Genomic DNA, 6,000 nt, shown 5'->3' on the forward strand with positions numbered 1-6,000 from the left:
CATTGTGGTCTCTCCACTGATATGATTGATGTTTTGAATTGAAGTCCAAGACTGTCATAATTATATGGTTAAAATGTGACTGGCTGCTTCTGCCTCCATTTTTATTTGTCTGTCTCTGCTTTTATGTTTCTTTCTCTTCATAGCCAGAAGGGAAAGCCTGCCATACTCACGACAGTGAGCAGTCCAGACCAGAGGCTCACAATAAGTGTGAGGTGTTACCAGTTACTGGTACAAATAATGAATTTCTTATTGTTTGCAATCTTTGTGGAAAAAGCTTGATTATAAGGTAAAATTGGATCAAATGTCTCCTGCTTTTCAAAAAAACCTGAAAAAGTGGTCCTATCCAGAAGTCTTGATGTTGCAGAGCATTAAGGACTGAATGATTGCGGCATTTTGAGATCAATCAGATACCAAACATAAGCATCAGGGAAACAGAAAAGTTACAGATGGAAGGAATGAGGATGAAGGCATTTTTAGCACATTTGGCAGATGACAGGATTTGAGTGACACGAATAGACAAATTAACCTCAGCAATGAATTTCCAGGGAAGGCAACAGGTGCTACTGATGTGTATCAAAATATCACTACGCAATGAATACCCAAAATGAAAAAGTCAGGTTTTCCAAATAACATATGACACAGAACTCAGAAGCTGATGATAACGATAATAATCAGTCTGAGGGGAGTGTACTAGTCACAGCTAGTTTTAGTCCAGCAATGAGCATATTAGTCACATTTAATTTAATTATACCATCTTAAATAGCAGAGGTTTTCAAAGGAAAAGATTTCTTAAAATGTTAATTAGCTTAAAAGGACAGAAGATTGAAAGAAAAGTCAAGGAGAATGAAAATTATACTTGTTTCAGGTTCAAGGATGACAGCGCATTGAGGTCACTAATGAGAATCGTGATTCCATGCAAAATAACTGGAGTAAGCCACTTTGTGCTGCCAGGAATTCCAACTGAATGAGCTATAGGGGCTAAAATTAGATTCTCAAAGAGTGTCAAACCCATCAACATTCACCTGAATCAGGTTCCTGCGCAGACTGAGTGGGAAACTGTTGATTATGCAGAACTGCCAATTTGAATTAGTGGGTTTCAAGCCCAATTCAAAATTCCTGCATCATTCATTCAGCTCCCTAGAGGGACCTGTACCAGACTGGCTTTGATGCTGGTCACAAGCATCATGGACCTGACACGGTGGACTCCAAGGAGATAAGCGCAGTGCTCTTGTGCCCCTCTACCACTGTCATGCTGAGGAGGGAGGGTGCCCAAAGGCACTGGGGGGGTTGGGTGGGCACAGGCTGGGGCTACACATTGAGCTCAGTACTCTCTTCTGAAATGAGGGTCATACGGCTTGACTGCCCCTTCTCATCCTGGGAAACCTAAAGGTTACTCTTGGCATGGTGATTTCATGCATCTCTGTTCAAAGTCTCCATTCTGGTCTATATACTATTTAAAGTGGGCTGCTCACTTTAATCTCCATGCCTGTGGACCCTTGACAGGCTTTCAAATCATAGCAGCACTCCATTTTGTAGAACGGATTCTCTCTGTCTGAAACTACACATATGGGAATATGTATTTCAAGTTCTCTGACTGAGAAGTCACTTTCACTAGGGGGATGGGGGATGGTGTACCCCTTCTTCACAACCCCTCACTCAGCTCCATTTAATACTGCATTTATTCATAGCCTCTGAATATTCCTGTAAAGCACAAATCCTTGGAAATCCTTTGAAGTCATAGATGTCTGTGGCACAGAAAATTGCTCTTTGGCCCATTGTGCCTGCACTGGTCAAAGACAAACCATACAACTTTCTTTTCCTTTGAAAACCTCTGCTTTTATTCAATTTCGTCATGCAGTCTGACAAGCATTTGATTGACAGCCTAATGGATTTTGCACTGTGTGCAGTGTTTATCATTGCATGTTTTACCCTCCATTGTTCCTAACTGCAGTGTTTGTACAAATGAGGACTCAGGAACACTTGGCTGCTTTGAAGTTGTTTACAGCTATTCTGGTTCTCAACCTGCCAGGTTTCCACGGGGCATGGAGATTGAAGTACCAGCCCACTTCAAAGTTTTCACAGTGCACAGACCAGAATGAATATTTTGATCAGAGAAATGCCTGAAGCCATCATGTCAAAAGCCATATTCAGATTTCCCAGGGCTAGAAAAGACAGTCTAATCACAGGACCCCCATCCAGAGGTAGAGTGCCAGTTCAACCCCTGGCCCTCAGCCTTGGATCACCCAATCCTCAGGACCCTGATGGGAGCTTCCCTCTTCACCCTGGAAGTGGCAGGGGAGCACATTGGCACTGTACTTACCTTGTTGACACTCCTTGGAGCACAAGGCCAGATCAGGGCATCACTGCCAGGGTGCCACGGGCCAGTGCAAGGTTGGCATGGGTGGCCCTGAAGGGTGGCAGGAGGAGGACCATCTGGGAGTGTCTTTCTTGTTATTCATCATAACTCACCCAATGTTAGCAGACCACCACAAGCAATCACAATTTTAAATGGAAATTGTGTTCAATGCAAATCAAGGTTTTTGCACAAATATGGACAAGCTCCATGACCATTGGTTGGTAAATTCTGATAATTGTACTTGTTTGCATGCCTTTGAGGAAGTTGTAATAACTTAATTGTGTCTTTTGGGCAGAGGGCATTAATAAATATATTTTAAAATGTTTTGATAGTATATTTTTAATTCGCTAAGTAACCAGCAACTGTATCCCAGTATAACTAGAAGATAGTTTTGTACATTTTTTAAGTCATTTTCAGTCATTTAAAATTGGCTTACTCATAGAAGATATCAATCTGAATAATACCAAATTCTGAGTAAGCCACAATGTAAGGATTTATGCCATCCTGCTTCTCCAGGACCATGCTGCCTGAATCTGAAACATGAAAATTATTGCAGCAGTGCGTAAGGTTGTGCCAAGAAATTTGTTACCAATATATAACCACATAAATGCAATGAAGGCAAAATGAACATCACCAACGTAAAATTCTGCAAAATTTATGCAAACAAAATAGTATGAGCATCAGTATGATGACTTAACATTTTAACACTTCTGTACAGTTTAATACCTAGGACTTTTTTTTCTAGATCTTCATCTTCTAGTAGATGTGGCATGTAACCAGGATCACTTTCAAAAGGAGGAGGACATATGTGTTTGGGAGACAGAAACCAACCATTCTCCCCAGCTCTCACCTTAGCTATTTTGCTCTTCAGCCACTTCAAATAGTCTGAAAGTTACCTTACATTAAAATACAAGCATTTAATATCTGCTTTATGATTTACAATTTTGTTTCTTGCATTATTTCAGAAATTTTATAAGTTATATTTTGAGCTAATATTTGAAAGAACTGTTAAATAGTGCAGAAATTATACTTCTTTAAATCTTCAAACACCATATTTTAATATTACATTAATTCAATTATTCTTTGTAGTTTAAGTTGAAAAGCAACATCTAACTTCTGTAATAAACGTTCAGCTTTCTCAAATCTAGCATTCTAGTCAAGTGCACCCAAAAATTTAACAGAGAATAGTGCGCAATATTTTGTTATCAATGTAAAATGGCATAGCTTTCTATGTCCATCAGTTTAAATAGCTTTGCACACATAATTAAAAATGTAAATAAATATGAATTGATGCCATTTTACTGCAGTTACTAGTATGCATTAAACTAACCTCAACAAGAGTATTTATTGAGTAATCTCCCTCAGGCTATAACAGAATGAGCAATGAAAATACAACACTGAATCAGATATACCTGCTCCTTTCTTCTGGATATACTGTCAGGGCAATGTGTGCTGTATTTGAGTTATGTCAGAAGTGCACTGCAAGTATTTATGTTTCTTGCATTCTCAGAAGTTTGTTATAAAATGTAATTACATAATCATTAAGGAGGGTCAAACTCTATCACTTCTGAAACTGCCAGCAGAATAGTAATGGCAGAACCAGTGTGCAAAGCCGTTCTCACCTAAAGTGAATTTAAAATTTGCTGGAGCTTATATGGATTAAATTACATAAAATGGAAAATAGAGAAAAAAAAAATGTATTAATTGAAAGTTTTATCGTTAAGTAAATTTTATTTTTTCCATAAATGTTACAAAGATATATTTAATTTGCAAATTGCAGTGAGTTTATCCTGCCTGACAGTTTTATTATAAAGTAATGTTTTGTCATTATCAATAATTTTAATAATATAAATATTTAAAATTATATAAACTAATATTTGGACAAGTAAAGGAAGTACAGCTTTCACATACTACTATTTTTAGCTGTGAGTTTTGAAAGACTGAAATAGTCCTGAGTTAAATGATTTTACACTGTTACACCACTGGATGCTTTCTCATCAGCAACACCATTATCATGTAATGACATTTCATATACAAGAGTTTCTGGTTTGCATTGAGAAATTTGGAATTAAGAAGCAATGGGTTGCTCACAAACTTAACCACAGCCTGAAGCTGCGTCAGACAAAAACACAGCTGGTTACATGGAAATTTCACCTCTCGACCATTGATTTTTCATGCATTTATAACCAGTGGGTTGGAAATCCAGCTTGGGCTTTTCTTTTTTTCTGCTAACTGCCTTTTGTGAACAAATTTATTTCTAATGATTATTGGGAGCAAAGAATTAATTGTTTCGCTTTCCAACATTGTCTTCTGTCACTTCTACCAGGCAGTGCACATGCATGAAAAATATTAATGCAAAACAGGATAACTGCTTTTTCTATGAACCATGAACAGTAATGATGAAATACAGAACCATCTGGGTTGGGCATTACTTTTTCAATTCCTGCTTTAAAAATTGTATTGTTTTTATGTGATGGTCTCTTTTATGTTCATTCTCTATTTAATATAAAAATTATATGTCCAATGTATGTCAATTCTAGAATGCAATTTCCCAATATATTGTACAGTACTTAATCTACTATGTAATTAACAGCATATTAAAAAAAAATAATGCTTTACTGGTTCACTTCGTACCTTTTCTGCTTTTCATTAAATCACCTAATAATTCATTCTGACAGGATATATAATACATATTTTTTTATGTTAAATTATAATGGTGATTTTTCATAAATATTTTAATTACAAAAGAGACAGAGAAAAGGTGGAGGTCTTAGAACTAAATGTTGGTTTAGCCAATATTTAGTGCAAGGCACCATCTTGGCATTGGCAAAGGAATTTAGCCAGCATTAGAAATGACCAACCAGAAGCTTGTTGAACAGTTGATTCTTACTTTTCATTTCAAATGGCTACTGGCATTCAGTAAAAAGGCTGCACACATTTTATGGCTAGCATGTCATTGAACACCTGCTCCCAATACACACTAGCTATTTGGGAGCAAATGTGTTGTTTTCAATTTCAAGCATTCCTTAAAAAGATATTCACCACTTAAAGAGATATTCACCATTTCATGCTCATTCCTACTGGAATTGTACATAGAACTTGTGGAATACATTGGGACACTTCTTGGGACTGTCAAAATTTTACCAACACTCAAGCAACATTTGTTCCAGAATTTCTCAAATGAGTTCACTGAAAAAGAGTTAATACTGTGTTACTTTACCTTATTGAACATCTTGTGGGTCCACCAGACCTCAGATGCAGTAGCTAAGAACCTGAGCCATCCTGTAACATTCTGTTAAATGTTAGCCAACCGACTCCATACCTTAAGGGGAATTGGGTGGTGTGAGCATGCTTTAAATAAATCATGTTTAATCAACACTTGAATGCTAAACTTGCAAATTTCTGTTGAACACTTCCAGGTTATGGTATTCAGTTATTAGAACCAATATGTACTAAATCCCTATAGCACAGAAGGCGGTCATTCAGCCCATCAAGTCTGTACTGGCCACAATCCCACCCAGACCCCATTCCCATAATCCCACATGCTTCCCCTCTATTCCCCCTGACACTAAGGGTCAATTTTGCATTCCCAATCAACTTAACCAGCATATCTTTGGACTGTACAAGGAAACTAGAGGGCTCAG

The sequence above is a fragment of the Carcharhinus amblyrhynchos genome, chromosome 23 (assembly GCF_965287045.1).
Source record: "Carcharhinus amblyrhynchos chromosome 23, sCarAmb.v2.hapA, whole genome shotgun sequence".
NCBI lineage: Eukaryota > Metazoa > Chordata > Chondrichthyes > Carcharhiniformes > Carcharhinidae > Carcharhinus > Carcharhinus amblyrhynchos.